We start from the raw sequence: 16,047 nt of genomic DNA, 5'->3' as shown, positions 1-16,047 counted from the left end.
TAACCCTGCGATGTCCTCAAGGTTACAAGAAGCACGCAGGTTGGTCATCCGGAGGGTATTTTGGGCATCCGGAGGGCATTTTGGGAATCCTAAGAGCATTTTAGGCATCCCAAGGGCATTTTAGGCATCCCAAGGGAATTTTGGGCATTCCGAGAGCATTTTGGGCATCCGGAGCGCAGTTTTGACCTACGAGCCTTATATTATCCATCCTTCCAAACAAGACAAAGCAAACAAAGACAAGGAGGTTGACATACAAAACAAATTAAAGAAATATTCTGCTTCCAACTTTCCTTTAACCCGGAACAGTCTGGAGGTGGAGAGGAAGATAATCTAAAATTCCCTTTGGACGAACAGCGAGACAAGATTTTAAAGAAAATAAGAGCAAGATGTAATACAAAAACAAAAAAACTGTATTTTAAAGAGAGAGAAAGAGCGAAGAAAAGAGATCGCCTTAATAGCGGAAGGAGAGGCTGGCTTGACAGCGCGAGAGTGTTACTATTTTGGAGTGTCAGCCGCAGACAGACATGTTGGGAGTTCAAGAGTGCCAGAAGTTAGTCCAAGAAGGAGCAAGGAGAACAACCTCCACTGCGTTGTGAGCGGGCGGAACTTAGGGGTTTTAGCCTGTTTGTGACTCCTCTCTACCACGCAACAAATGTTACCCCCTCTTTAACCAACAACATGCATGGTAAGTTCTACTTTGTTTTATGTGTTTGTGAGTCTGTGGACACAGAAATTTGGTGTGAGCAACTCACACGACTTCCGTATACCGCAATCTACGCGATTAAATTTTCTTGAAACTTAACATTTTTACTGGAAAAAAAAGATAGGTGACTAAGAAATATTAGTTTCAATAGGATGAAAAATTAATTAATTAATTAATGAGCTTTCGACCTAGGGACTAGATCATCTTCAGGGCTAATTTACAATGTACTATTTTACATCATTAGAGGGTTAGTGTGTCTTCTGTCTTTTCGGTTTATGGACGGAATGTGATCGATCTGTGTGGGTGATTGTGTTTGAGAAAAATTAGCCCTGAAGATGACCTAGTCCCTAGGTCGAATAATAAAGTTTATCAAGACTGAAACTGGCAGTTATTTTTCCCATCCTACTGAAACTATGATTCAGTCACCAAAAAATAATGAACAGTAAGAAATGTTAGATCAATTTCTCCAGGACTGTTCTGAGGATTGGCGGTTATTCTTCCCTCTAAAAACATTTCAGTACAAAGTAAAGGTAAAGTAAAGTAAAGTAATCGCCTATTTTTTCAGGCGGGGCTTAACGTCCAACTACCAATTAGGTGTCGTGGACGAAGGCGACTAGCAAACATACTTTACTGTAAAATTCCTCATATTAACCATTAAATAAAATGCAAGGCCTAGACTAGTACCGCAATACATCTTAGCTTTGCGGGTCTAGCCTGTAACCGCCTAACATACTTTACTATAAATTCCTCATATTAACCATTAAATAGAATACAAGGCCTAGACTAGTACCGCAATACATCTTAGCAATATATAACCACTCGGCTATCATGGCGCCTTAACATTTCAGTATATAATCTACAACTCGGCGTTGTTATAAAGGGCTTCTTATATGTCTTGATGAAATTCCGGGTTCGTAGAAAATTCCAATACTACCGGAAGTACCACATTTCCGCGATTTTTTTTTTGTTTTTGTTTCGGAAAAGTCTTCTAAATTTTCTGTGAATTACTTTTTTATATCAAAAGTTTTGGTAAGAATAATTTTTTTGAGAAAATATTTTCGGCATTTTGAGGTGTGTTTTAAAATGGTCCAAGTCCAAATGCAACGGAAGTAAGATAATGCCTTCTTATGTTTCAACAGATGAAGTCCATTTTTTTGTAGCGGGGGGGGCACCCTAACATTAAGAAGAACCACTCGATCACAACACCTGCATTCACTAGCTAATGCTGCAGGAAGTGGGGACCTTAATACCGTGGCTTCAGTCGATGATCTGAAAAGTCGAATAACTCTAGCCTGTCTAGATTTTGACTTCGCCACCATAAGTGCCGCTACAAGCAAAGCGTGGGAGTCCAGAGTTTTGGCTTGCCTATCCGTCGATTGTGCCCAGTTTGAACAGATTCTTTAAAAAAAAATTACGTAATTTTGACAGTAAACTGAAATTTGTTTTTCATATTTTAAATTACCATAACTTTTGGAAAACTAAATCGATTTCAAAAAATTTTTTTTTGTTTTTTTCAGGAGCTCCAATACTATAAAAATATGCAACAAAAAATATAACGTTCCATTTGTAAAACAAAAGTTGGTCAAACAAAAGATACAGGGGTTTAAAAAAATGGGTCAATCACTGAAAATAAACTAGACTAAAAATAATTAAATACGTATTTTTTTATTTTTTCGAAATTTCCCGCCGTTTAAAAAAAAAGTGGGTGGAGCATATAACTTTGGTCACCCTGTATAGGGGGGAGTCCATGATCACAAAAAGTTTGGCGGCCCCTGAGATAGATAGATGTAAAATGTACATATTCTTAACGATATTACTGCTTTGCAAATTAAGTTATATTAATGGTAGTAATTAAGTTAAATAAGCCATAGTAATGTTTTTAAAGCGAGCCAACTTTAATCAACCATTAAAATGAAATTACTGGTAATTAAAATATAATTTTTCTTTTACCTGTTTATTTAATTTTTATATTTTTTGAGAGTTAATTAGGCTGGTTTTATTTTAGAGTTCCCCTTGTTTGATATTCTCTCTCTCTCAAGCTCAAAACAATTTCTGTGCCCCCCTCAGAAAATATATTAACAATTTTTCCAGTTAATTGCAATGAAAATATAATCAAAGGAAAATGCCGGCTAATTATAAAGTTTTGCTGGGAGAGAAATAGAGGACATTATCTCTTTAGCTGGAGTTTTCAATTAATTAGTAGAAAAACTATGAAATATTCGTGAAAACTTTGTTTTCCCCAAAGGGAAAACTGTAAAAAGAAAATGGATGCAGACAACTCGCACGACTTTCTGTTATTACAAAAACCCAGACTTATTTTGACTTATCAAGATCATCTTATCGCAGCTGACAAAGTCTCCTCCTACGCTCCAGCACCTAAAAAGTAATTGTTCTCGGAAAAATATTTGAAAACTTTGGTCTTAAATAGTTGAGAGGACATTTAAGTTAGAGTTAAAGTTAACTATTGCATTCTCAGTCAGCAACATTATCTTGTACCAATAGGGTGAAAAAATAATTGCCATTTCAGTGGTGATATTACATTTATTCTGCCGAGTTTTCGACCTAGGGACTAGGTCATCTTCAGGGCTAGTTTACAAAGTAATATTTTACATTTCAGGGTTGGTGTGTCTTTTGTCTTGTCTGTTCACACTCAGTCCATGAAAAGAGAAGACAGAAGACACACCAACCCTGCAATGTAAAATATTACTTTGTAAACTAGCCCTGAAGATGACCTAGTCCCCTAGGTCGAAAGCTCGGCAAAATAAATGTATCACCACTGAAATGGCAATTATTTTTTCATCCTATTGAAACTATGAATCAGTCACTAAAAATAATGAAAAGCAATTATCTTGTACTCTATTTGTACCCTACAGATGAGGTCTGTGACTAATGTCACGTAAAGAAGATTTGTGTAGCTATGGTCTAAGTCTAGACCAGTGATTCTCAACCATTGTGCCGCGCGGCACTTTTGCGTGCCGCGAAAGTTTTTGAAGTGTGCCGCCAAATTTTAGAAATGCATACAACAAAAAATTATATATTAAATGTAAAAGACGATATGAGAGTAGCATTATCATTTATACGACCAAATATAAACTGTAATTATCAAAAAAACATCAAGCTCAAATTCCTCACTAAAAGTATTCTTATTATTAACTTGTAATTAATCCCTTAAGAAACATTCACTGTTGTTTTTTGTAGAACATATTATTTTATTTTATATTGAAAATAAACATAAAACTATTTCACACAGCGTATTATGGATAAGTAAAATACTATTAAACTTATCTTATTGTTAGTGTACCGCCCCAAATTTTGAAATTGTTAAAAGTGTGCCGCCGCGCCAAAAAAAAAAGGTTGAGAATCACTGGCCTAATATATAGGCATGAGTAGAAAATTTGATTTGATTAGAAAGGCAGAAGACTCATCAGTAACTCGGGAACGAGCTTAAATGACCAATAACTAACTAGGGTGAACTAAATATGAACTATTTCGGAAATAATTGGCTAAGAGGATGAGTAGTAGAGGGACGATGTAAGTTCTGGAAGAAGAGAGTCAAGGAGCCAGAGGATTGGTTTATCGTCCTGAAGGACAGCCGCTCCAGATCGAGGCCCAACTGGATTTAAACACTTTCAACCTTTCATGGCCATTTTTCCCAACTTTTGCATCTCCTAATACTGGACAGACAAAACTTGCAAGACTGCAGAACCTTCCTCAAAACCCAAGCGATTCCCGTTTAGCCAAAAGAATAATTTTTTTTTTTTTACATTAAATAAAGAATGGATTTATATCGAACGACCGGGAAACAAACAAAATCAATGTAACGTTAGGCCAACCACGAGTACCCTGGTCTTCCGTAGCTAAAAGATTTGTGAGCAAAAAAGAAAAAAAAACTCCAGTAAATCATTGCGTTTGCTAGACCTGCAAAGGCTTCCTTCATCTTCGCTAGCTTCCTGTAGATCTCGGCGATTACATCCGGGTCTCTACTTACACAACTAGATCACGTATTCTCTGCTTTGGCGTATCTTACTCACCCCTGCTCTACACTGTCCAGTCCCTCTTCTGCTGGCCGCTCTTTCCGCTTGCTGGTCCACACGTTATTCCCAGATGATTTACAAATACTTGGCAAGGGGAAAGCGGAATATTTGGAGTTTTCCACCCAAGAGTGGCTCTCCGTACCGGAACTACCAATTTACTGAGTCAAGTTTTTCCTTGTTTTTACTGAGATTTTCTCGGACAGTTAGTAACCAGAATTTTCTTAAAGCTTTGATAACGCTCACGTATGACTTGAATTTTATTTAATTTGCTTAGAAAAATACCAAAAAAAAAAAAGTTTAAAGAAGTTCCGCAGAGAATAATCTACTCTCTTAAGGTTATGTTATATTCTAAAATAGCATTTCAGCATAATGTACGGTCTTGTGTCTCATTTATTATAAAGTAAATGTAAGGTAAAAATTATGAGTTAGAAGAAAATTCTACAGATGAAAAGTTCCAATTTATGGAATGGATTTTTTTACTTTTCTAAACACTATTTCGAAAATACCTTTTACGATTGTTTATAACCTGCCATATAACCTCCTTATACGCAATCAGATCTTATTCCAATGATTTTTTAACGGAAATACTTTTTGTAGGTACGAATTTATGGGTTTCATTTCCGTGAAATATATATTATATTGCGTACAATAAACAGTTATGTGCATATTATGTAGTATATTGTAAAGGGCGATTAAATGTTTTTCCTAAAATTCCAAGACAGGAAATTGCTAAAACCGGAAACACCTCTCTTTAGTGACCGTTTCTGCTTTTTCCCCCCTTCACTTTTCTGAAAAATGCTTCTGACGATTTACTCAGAAACTCAATAAACAGACCAAAACTTTTTATTTAAATCATTTTTCTAGGATTTTTTTTTTGGGGGGGGCCTTTTGAGGCGTGTTAAAATTGTTGCTGTAAGTCAACAACTCAGTAATTTTTGAGGAAGTCATGTGCGTGTTTTTTTTTTGGTTTTAAATAACAGGAAAACAAGGACGTTCCAAATAGGGAAGGTTACAATAGAGCAATAACTTCCTGGACTGCCTATTGTTTTTAATTTTATCGGGAATCAGCATTTAAATCATTTAAAAGTCAAAATTTTTAATAAAAATAGTATGTTTAAAAAAAAAAAAAATTGTAAATTATAACCCTGAATAATTTATAGATACAAATAAAAAACAGTCGTGTGAGTCTTTAAATATTTTTATTTTGGGGGGGCCCAGATAATTGCATGCAACAATATTATAATTAAAAAATTGAATAAAGATTATTTTTTAAAATAAAATGAGATAAAAAAATGCTTACCAGTTTGAACATATCCATTAATTGTGATGAACATTTTTTCAACAACAACAACAACAATATGACGTGTGTGTTGTTTGATAACAAAACAAAAGACAAATTACAAAACAAAAAATAGAAAATTAATTTTAAAACAAAACAAAAATTCACTATTGGCTACTCTTTCTCCAAGTTCACTAATTAAAATTAAAAAAATATTTTTGTTTAAATAAACACTGAATGAAAATAAAATTAAATTAACTTTATAAAATTAAAAAATAAACAAAGAATGTTGCTTTGTTTTTGTAATACAAAAAACAAAAATTTTGTAATAAAGATAAAAAAACTTTAATAAAAGCAACTTTTCTTTTGTAATTTTTTATTTATTTTTGACTTCCTTTTCTATTGTTCTTCTCGTATTGTTTATTCCCAGTTATTTCTCGTCCTCACACCAAATACAAATAGATAAATATCCAATTTGGTTTTTTATAATTATTTTCTGTTTTTTATCTTTTTATAGACAAAACTTGTTTTGTGTGGTTTGTTTTTTCCTTTTAATTATTTATTTTTGATGAGACTTTTTTAATTATTTATTTTTTTGTAGTAAAAACTTGGGATTAGGCCGAAAACAAAACGGACACTACACATGGGTCTGTACTCAGTCCCGGCCGTGACAGACTGGCCTCGACTGCCGGTATTGCATCCCCTCCAGTTGCTATTGCGCAGACGCTGATCCTTTAAAAAAAAAGGCTCCCACGCAACTTTGTATATCTATATCTATAGCGCACAACCCCCTCCAGCCACCCCATTTGCAGCCCTTATTCAATCGTTCTCACTCGCACGCCCAGTCAGATCGTATCGTACTATCTTCTTTGCACAGCCGTGACTTGCCTCTCCAGCCTCTCATTGCCCACCTATTCTCAGCGTTACCCTCTCTTCGCCAAGATCCGCTCCTGCTTCTATCTATAGAGTTTCCAACAAACCCTCCCTCCCTTCACCGTTCGCTCTTTATAACCTAGAAGAGCGCTGTAGCTCTCGAACTCAGGTTTTTTTTTTTTTGAATTTGTAAGTTCTGTGCGCGGTTAATTCCTTACTTGACAACTGTTGTCAAACCCCGCCCCCGCCCCCTTATTCTGCTACTAAACGGGCCGATTTCCGTTTTTTGAGATTTCAAGACCGGAAATGTTTTCTCACCCCTTTACTATGTAATAGTGGTTTTTACAAATTGATTGGTCCGCATGTGAGTGGTTACGCAAAAAAACAAACACAAATTGCAGGAAGTTGATGTATAATATTTCGCCAATATGCCACAAAAGGCGCCACAATAAGGCTTTTTTAGTTTATCCGTCCATCGGAAGAAGTATCGCTTTACCGGAAAACTTCTTCTGTGTTTTATCATCGTCTACATCCATTTTCTCCAGACATAACTAAACTAAATGTTTGTATGTAGATCTAGAAAAAAAAATTATTTCTTACGTTTTTGCAGAAAATTCGAGTAGGGACAGGTGAGCCGGGGATGGTTCGGCTAATTCCTGAATTGCCATTAATGGGTCCAACTACCAAATTAGGTGTCCACCCAAACGGAGGCGACTATACAACATACTTTTCTACAAAGTTCTCAAATTGATCATTAAATATAATCACAAAGGCGCCTCGATAGCCGAGCGGTTATAGACTAGACCCGCAAAGCTAAGATGTATTGCTGGTTTAGTGGGTTCGATTCCCTGTCTCTAGGCATTGGATTTTATTTAATGTATTAATATGAGGAATTTATAGTAAAGTATGTTAGGCGGTTGTAGGCTAGACCTGCAAAGCTAAGATGTATTGCGGTACTAGTATAGGCCTTGCATTTTATTTAAAGGTTAATATGAGGAATTTATAGTAAAGTATGTTAGGCGGTTGTAGGCTAGACCCACAAAGCTAAGATGTATTGCGGTACTAGTCTAGGCCTTGCATTCTATTTAATGGTTAATATGAGGAATTTATAGTAAAGTATGTTAGGCGAAAATAGGCAAAAAAAAATAATCACAGGCCTAGAGACAGGGAATCGAATCCACTATACAGTAATACACCTTAGCTTTGCAGTCCTCACCTATAACAACCATGTGGTGACATCTGTAAATATATTTTTCATTCAATATCTCATGTAAGTGCATCTCCAAGATCGAAATTTCTCATAATTTTAAAGCTCCACGCAGACTTTTCTTAGCCTAAATTCCAAAAAGATCTGAACATTTGGAAGCGAGATTTTGCGTCTTAAATTTTCAGTCTAAAGCTGATTATGTGCTTTTCTTGGTCCTAAATTTCCTTTACTTTTAGCTACTCCGATTTTTCAAAATTGGAATTCTTGCTAATAGAAGTATACTTAACGCTCACACACATCCAAAAGGGAAACGTGTATTAGTTAAGAAGGAATTGTAGGAATTAAAGGAAGCTTATTGCAATCTATAGAACTTATGCTAGACAATTAAAAAACTAATAATCTTTTAATATGCAGATAATGTATTCTGTGAGATTAGAACTCAACAATTTTACTAATTAAATGAAAACAGTTGTTGATAAACTGAAAATGTTTTAATGAAATCCATGGTTCGTGCTTTCCCAAGACGGTAAATCTTGGAAACAGATGAAACTTTAAAACCAAAACAATCCAAATAGAGGATTGTAACGATTATTATTACCGGTTCACCGTTTTTGAACAAAACCTTATGGTGGAGTTCTGTGTTGGCATTTAAACTAAATACTAAACTGGAACTTCCTTCCATTTTTCATTTTTGTTACACCGGACACACGTACACTTTACTTCCGATGTAACCACAAACTCAATTACGATACTTATGAGACTGAATTAAATTATTAGAAGGATGTGTGTGTTTTTCTAACTAAAATGATCCCTTTTTTTGTATTTTGATGTTGCTATAACTATTCCGCAGACGGGTTGCTTGTACGTAATTTCATTATACAGCTATCTAGATCGCAGAATTACATATATCTATATGTAAATGTGGGAGAAAATAAATTAATCTAGAAATCAAGCCGACTTACATGTATGTACCAGACTATGAACTTAAATTGGAGTTGCAAATTTAACTTGCCAAGTGAATGTTACCATGAGATGCGAACGCTACATTCAGATTAAACGCAAACTTTGCAGCATACAGCTTAATTAAAATGCAAACTGAACGCTCTCTTGGTAAAAGAAAAAAAGAAAAAGAATTTAAATAAAGTAGAAAGAATGAAATCATCTAAAATGGAGTATAGCATAAAAGTGAGATAACATGGTGGGTGGGAGCACACTCACATGACTTGCTCTGTGGCGATACACGTCACACTTCCGGCAAAATGATTTTCATATGAAGGAAGTTCTATTAACCGGAATGGATTTTCCTCATTTGGGGGGAAGGGTTTCAACAAATTGTACGGTTTTTTTTGGAGTTTATTTTTGCTCCAATCAGCGCGTTGGCGCCATAAGTAACAGTGATAACAGAACTATGAATTACAGAGCTATAAGAGAGGAGAAGTTACCCAGTGGTTACACTGCAAAACATTAGACTGTTAGTCCACTCTCTTCACTTGAGAGGAGATCACGAAGCCACACTGTCTTTAAAGACGACTTGTTGCGTTGCCAAGAAGGGTTGTAGAAGAAACGGTGGACAGTAGAAGTAAATGAGTGGAGAAGTTACCGCAGAGGTAACACTCCAAAACATTATATGGTTAGTCCACTCTCTTCACTAGAGAGGAGATCACGAAGCCACACCTGTCTCTTAAGACGTCTTGTCCAGGGTTGTCAGGAAGAGTTCTAGAAGAAAGATTTTTAGCTAGAGGATTTATATGAGATTGAAGGCTGAAGTGGAGTTTTCTGCATCTTGTTTTAGCAACTTGGGTGATAAAAGGAATGTATAGTCCAGGTTGGAGACATAAAATGGAGCTTGTACTTATAGTTCGAAGTATTTTAGATTGAAGGGACTGAATCCTTTCGGAGATTGGAGGCGTTTGGTTGAATCCCCACAGCTCTATTTCATACGCCCAGATGGGTTTTAAAATAGTAGTATAAATCAGTCTTTTGTTGTCCAGAAAGAGTTTAGATCTATCGTCTAAGAGTCTTTTCAGCTGCCGATAGCGTCTGTTCAAATTTGTTCTTTTTTGTCTAGTGTGGGTGTCCCAAGTAGGGCTTCTTTTTTTACCAACCATGTTGGCTATAATTAAAAAATAGGTCAAATATACCTCGTTCGCTTCCACAGACTTTTTTGGGCAAGATCAACGAGTAGTATCTGTTCTTTTTCAGCCACTGTCTGGTACGATCTGACGCTGTGATTAGGCTGTAACGTCACTTGTTGATCCTCCAGTACCTCCAGGACCGGCCCAATTTTGGGGGCCGGCTGTTGGGTTATGTGACGTAGCATCCCATGTCCAGCTACTTATTTGTTAGAAAAGGAGATGTTAACAGTAAAGTATGAGCTTCCGCCTTGTCCACGACCACTTATTGTTAGATGGACGCTAAGCCTCGCCTGAAAAAGTAAGCGATTACTTTACTTTCTACGTACTCCCAGTTTGGAGAATATCATTGCGTTCCAAACTTTGAAGCCAGCAGAAGGTCGTCTGCGGGTGCTCCGCAGATTACGTACCCCCACCCACAAACTAACACATGTTATTTATTACTTGATGTATATATTATATTTAAATTTATTGTTTTTCCTTTAAATGGTGTGTTTTTCTTATAACTTTCAATTCATCAAGATGTAATTTATTTGATGAACCCTCGTTTGTTTGTTTTCCCGTACTAATTTCCCAATTTTTCTTCCCCTTCCATCGCCCCTTCTCCTCCAGCCTGCCTGGTTGGGTTTTAAATTAAATTTCTGTTTTGCCTGGAAGGTTGGTAATGTTATTGTTTCGCATGGTCCAATCAGCTTCGCTCCATAAAACCATTTATCTTGTGATGTTTGTTTTCCTTCTTCTTCATCTTCTACTACTTCTTCTTCTTCTTGGTTGTTTAATATGGTTTATCTCTATTCTTTAGGGTTTTTGTAGAATTCGTTATAACAGCCTTATATTTATGTTTAATTTTATGATACCGTAAATGGTGGGTTTTGGAGGGGGGCTTTAGGTTGGGTGTTCTGTAATATATGTAAAACGTTATGGAAAATTACGTAATTTGATAAATTTTATAAAATTAATTAAGGGAAATTTAGATAATTAAAGTAAATATTAATTAATTTAAATTAGTACAAATCAAATTTAATTACTCACCCAATATTCTGACTTCTTTGTTCAATATTCTAATTAAATATCGTAAATTAAATGTTTACTTTGACCTCTAAATAATATATAAAGGTTCATGTTCAAAATATTTATCGGCGATTTCTCCCTTAAATTATAATATAATGTGCACAGACGCTTCTATACTTTTGGGACTTGATTTCAGCTACAATTCCCTTTTCTTTTACAACACTGGACTCCAACGCGGAGATCACAGGTTCGAATCCAGCGGCTGACCCTTAGATTTTTCTCTTCCCTGATGGACAGTTGTCTGTGACGATTAAACACTATCCGGAGAGGCCAGAAGTGCACTAGAAAAAGGCTCCGGGCGCCAATTACCTCAGATGTTGAATACAAAAAAGACTTCCTCCCTTCCTCTTCGGCGCTACCGCCCTGAAAGGACCAGGGCCTCCTCAATCAATGCTGCTCTCCACTGAAGGCTCTATCAAGAGCCTTCACTCTCCACCTTCGCACACCCATTTTCCCTGAAATCCCTCTCGACGTCTTTAAGCCATCTCATTCTTGGCCTATCTCTTCTTCTAACGACTCCAGGGCCTTCTATATGTAAAAGTGCCATCAGAGGGGGCTGCCGACAACGCCATACAGCCTGAAGGTTAGGTTATAGTCTAGGAAGGTTTAGCGTCATTTTAGATTGTTTCCGTTACAGTTTTTCATAGTGTTTAACGACGGTGAAATATAACTAGTAATTTAATTTGTAAGACGGTTTTCGAAAACAGATTTTATTATTCTTTGCAGAATAATAAAATCTGTTCTTGAAAACCGTCTTACATATATGTATAATAGGCGGACAGGGATTCTGTTCTCCACCATCCTCTCCATCATGTCCTAACCAACTTAATCTTCCTTTTTTTAATACTTTGAACGATGTCTGCTTCTTCACAGAGAGTTCGCAGTTCTAAGTTGGAGCGGATTCTCCATCTTCCTTCCTCGTTTACAGGACCATATATTTTCCTCTCAATATTTTCCTTGCCCACACTCTCAAGGCTGTATGGCTCTTTTGGGTGAATACAAAAGACTAAATAAGAATATTCTTACAATACTAAGTTTCTTGAGAAACATGGCCTCTGATCAGTTCCATTTCAAGAACAAAAATCTAGACAGAGATTACAATCGTTTTCTACAATTTACTTAAGTAACCAGGGAGACGCATGTTGCGTACCACATCCGGTGTCCCGTGAGCATTTCCCCTCGCTTATACACTTCCGTTCTTTCACTCTATTTCCAGAATTAACATTGCAGGATGCTTAACATTGTTTGGACTTAGTATTAGCCAAACAGTGTGGTAACCAAATTGGTTAAGTAAATAGCCTTGCTCTAAAAATATATCGAGTTATTAGTAGACTGTATTTCTATTCAAAATGCCACTGCCACTTGCATTATTATCTAACACATTTATTAAACAGATTTTCTTACAGGAAGTAAGTGTATATAATTGCAAAAATGTGTTACTATTTATTCTTCACAGAAAAGAGACTAGAACTGCAAGTTCAAGTACCATGATGATACAAACTTGATGATACTTGAGAGACGCTTGTTGCAAGTGCAGTTAAAAAAAAAAGTGCACTTAGGTCTACTTGAAGTGAAGAACCTTCTTAAAAGGTAAAAAGCTGTTATTAAAGAGACAGGTAGCCTAGGTGTAAATAGAATGAAATTGTAGAATAGCGACTGAGATAAAATGAAGTAGATAGTTGGGAGGGTCTCCCGCCCGCCGGGCAGTGAAGAACTTCGTCTAGCTAGGTCACTAAGTCTTCTTTTTTGAAGTACGTTGAACTTACCAATATTCTTGTCTTCGTAGCTGGATAATGAAAGGAAATATATCAAGAAATGTTGACGCCACGGTTAAAGGAGAGACCTGCAAAGCTAAGATGTATTGCGGTACTAGTCTAGGCCTTGGATTTTGTTTAATGGTTAATATGAAGAATTTATAGTAAAGTATGTTTGCTAGTCGCCTCCGTCCACGACACCTAATTTAATAGTTGGAGGTAAGCTTGCCTGAAAAAATACGCATTACTTTACTTTATAGGAAGGGCTTTCATCCATCCTCAGAGGCAGCTTAACCATATTTGTACTTCACTTAGGTTTCAATCTCACTTTTATACTTGCTGACCACACTGAAATCTAGATTTTTTTTTGTTAATGAGCTTGCGTAAATACATGCACTTAGTGAATTTGCAAAAAAACATTCAGGGAAGTTTCAAAACACGGAAATTTCCGGCGAACAATAACTTCCGGTCATGAGGGGTGTGTGTGAGAGAGAGAGAGAGAGAGGGGGGGTAAAATATCCACCAATGAGACAGTTCGGTGAATTTTTCTTTGGAAATTAACGATAAAAATAAAAACTTTAGTAAATCATCTTCTATCAATTAACAATATTAATTAATTAAAGACTGCTTTAGATCAAAGAATAATAGGAGTCGGAGTGAGGGCGGACCGTGAAGAGTAAAGGCTGTTCCTCAAAGTGGAGTAACAAACAGCCCCCCCCCCCAGTAATGAGTGATGAGCGTAAAAAGCGGACGGCCAAAGAACCATCAAGTTGAAACTTTGTAAGTGAAGTACTTTGCAACCAAAATGATTAATTACTAAGTGTAATGAAGGTCCGGCTGTAGCATGCTAGGTGGAACGCTCCTCCTGGCAAGCTTCACATCAACAAAGCTAGCTTTGACCCGGGACAGGTTCGCGACAAAGAAAAGTAAAGTCAGAGGATGGAGAACAACACAAAAGATAGTTTTTAAGGTTAAAAAACAAAATATGAGATCTTTTGAACCTGCTTCATTATGTTTACTCTGTTCAAAAGAAAAGTGAAACCGAAGTAGATTGTGCGTGGATAATGACGTAACGCCAAAACCTTACTGTACTAGCAACAAGAAGTGTTGTTTCCGTGGGAAATGAAGGTGAAGTAGCAGTTGCTTTGAAATTAATGCTAAAATGGTCAACTACAAACTACATTCATATTAAGTTGAAAAGAAAATATGACTGACTTTATCCCATCGTAGCTCGCATATTCTGTCTCTTTTTATCCGTCTTCGGACTTTCATGTACCATCAGAGATTCGTTAATCAGCTTGGTGTAGTTAATTCGTGTATACACTTCCAGTTTTAAACTAAGCGTGCACCTGCGGCAAATTTGGTAAGAATACTCCAGTTCAGATAGGATAATGCCACTGCTTTACGCTAGTTTTTGCAAGCATTGTACTGGACAAGCATTTCCGGTTTCTCGAACGGTGGCACTGCGCACTTTCGACAAAGTAAGCATTTCTTGAGACTGTAGAAGTAGAATTTAAATCTTGCTTTTACCCTATAACATACTTTATCCCATCCCATGAAACATACTAGAGTAATCTCTGACTTCATAATTAAAAAACAAAATTATTGATGTTATATGTTTTCATATGAAGGAAGAGGGGATAGCAAGATCTTCCTTGATGGACTGAAGATGGGTATTTAGCACAGCTTGCAGAATCTCACTGCAGGGATAATGGGTATTTTTGCCTAGCTTACAGAGTGTCTCACTGCAGGGATGATGGGTACTTTTGCATAGCTTGCAGAATCTCTCACTGCAGGGATGATTGGTACTTTGCATAGCTTGCAGAATCTCTCACTGCAGGGATGATGGGTACTTTTGCATAGCTTGCAGAATCTTTCACTGCAGGGATGATTGGTACTTTTGCATAGCTTGCAGAATCTCTCACTGCAGGGATGATTGGTACTTTTGCATAGCTTGCAGAATCTCTCACTGCAGGGATGATTGGTACTTTTGCATAGCTTGCAGAATCTCTCACTGCAGGGATGATTGGTACTTTTGCATAGCTTGCAGAATCTCTCACTGCAGGGATGATTGGTACTTTTGCATAGCTTGCAGAATCTCTCACTGCAGGGATGATTGGTACTTTTGCATAGCTTGCAGAATCTCTCACTGCAGGGATGATTGGTACTTTTGCATAGCTTGCAGAATCTCTCACTGCAGGGATGATTGGTACTTTTGCATAGCTTGCAGAATCTCTCACTGCAGGGATGATTGGTACTTTTGCATAGCTTGCAGAATCTCTCACTGCAGGGATGATTGGTACTTTTGCATAGCTTGCAGAATCTCTCACTGCAGGGATGATTGGTACTTTTGCATAGCTTGCAGAATCTCTCACTGCAGGGATGATTGGTACTTTTGCATAGCTTGCAGAATCTCTCACTGCAGGGATGATTGGTACTTTTGCATAGCTTGCAGAATCTCTCACTGCAGGGATGATTGGTACTTTTGCATAGCTTGCAGAATCTCTCACTGCAGGGATGATTGGTACTTTTGCATAGCTTGCAGAATCTCTCACTGCAGGGATGATTGGTACTTTTGCATAGCTTGCAGAATCTCTCACTGCAGGGATGATTGGTACTTTTGCATAGCTTGCAGAATCTCTCACTGCAGGGATGATTGGTACTTTTGCATAGCTTGCAGAATCTCTCACTGCAGGGATGATTGGTACTTTTGCATAGCTTGCAGAATCTCTCACTGCAGGGATGATTGGTACTTTTGCATAGCTTGCAGAATCTCTCACTGCAGGGATGATTGGTACTTTTGCATAGCTTGCAGAATCTCTCACTGCAGGGATGATTGGTACTTTTGCATAGCTTGCAGAATCTCTCACTGCAGGGATGATTGGTACTTTTGCATAGCTTGCAGAATCTCTCACTGCAGGGATGATTGGTACTTTTGCATTGCTTGCAGAATCTCTCACTGCAGGGATGATTGGTACTTTTGCATTGCTTGCA

The 16,047-nt window shown here is 37.0% G+C and overlaps 1 protein-coding gene across 2 annotated transcripts in view; it reads right to left on the bottom strand.

Moving 5' to 3' along the window:
- The window catches only part of LOC141453409 (uncharacterized), a 602,514-nt gene extending 595,820 nt beyond the window's left edge, over positions 1 to 6,694 (bottom strand). For both annotated transcript variants that reach the window (XM_074126614.1, XM_074126612.1), the window contains exon 1: positions 6,038 to 6,694. The gene's annotated coding sequence lies outside the window, so the exon portion shown is untranslated. The remainder of the gene's footprint in view (positions 1 to 6,037) is intronic.
- Positions 6,695 to 16,047: the final 9,353 nt, after the last annotated feature.

This window comes from Rhodnius prolixus, unplaced genomic scaffold (assembly GCF_049639745.1).
Source record: "Rhodnius prolixus isolate KJV_2025 unplaced genomic scaffold, Rpr scaffold_3, whole genome shotgun sequence".
NCBI classification, from domain to species: domain Eukaryota; kingdom Metazoa; phylum Arthropoda; class Insecta; order Hemiptera; family Reduviidae; genus Rhodnius; species Rhodnius prolixus.
This window is presented reverse-complemented; position numbering and strand designations above follow the sequence as displayed.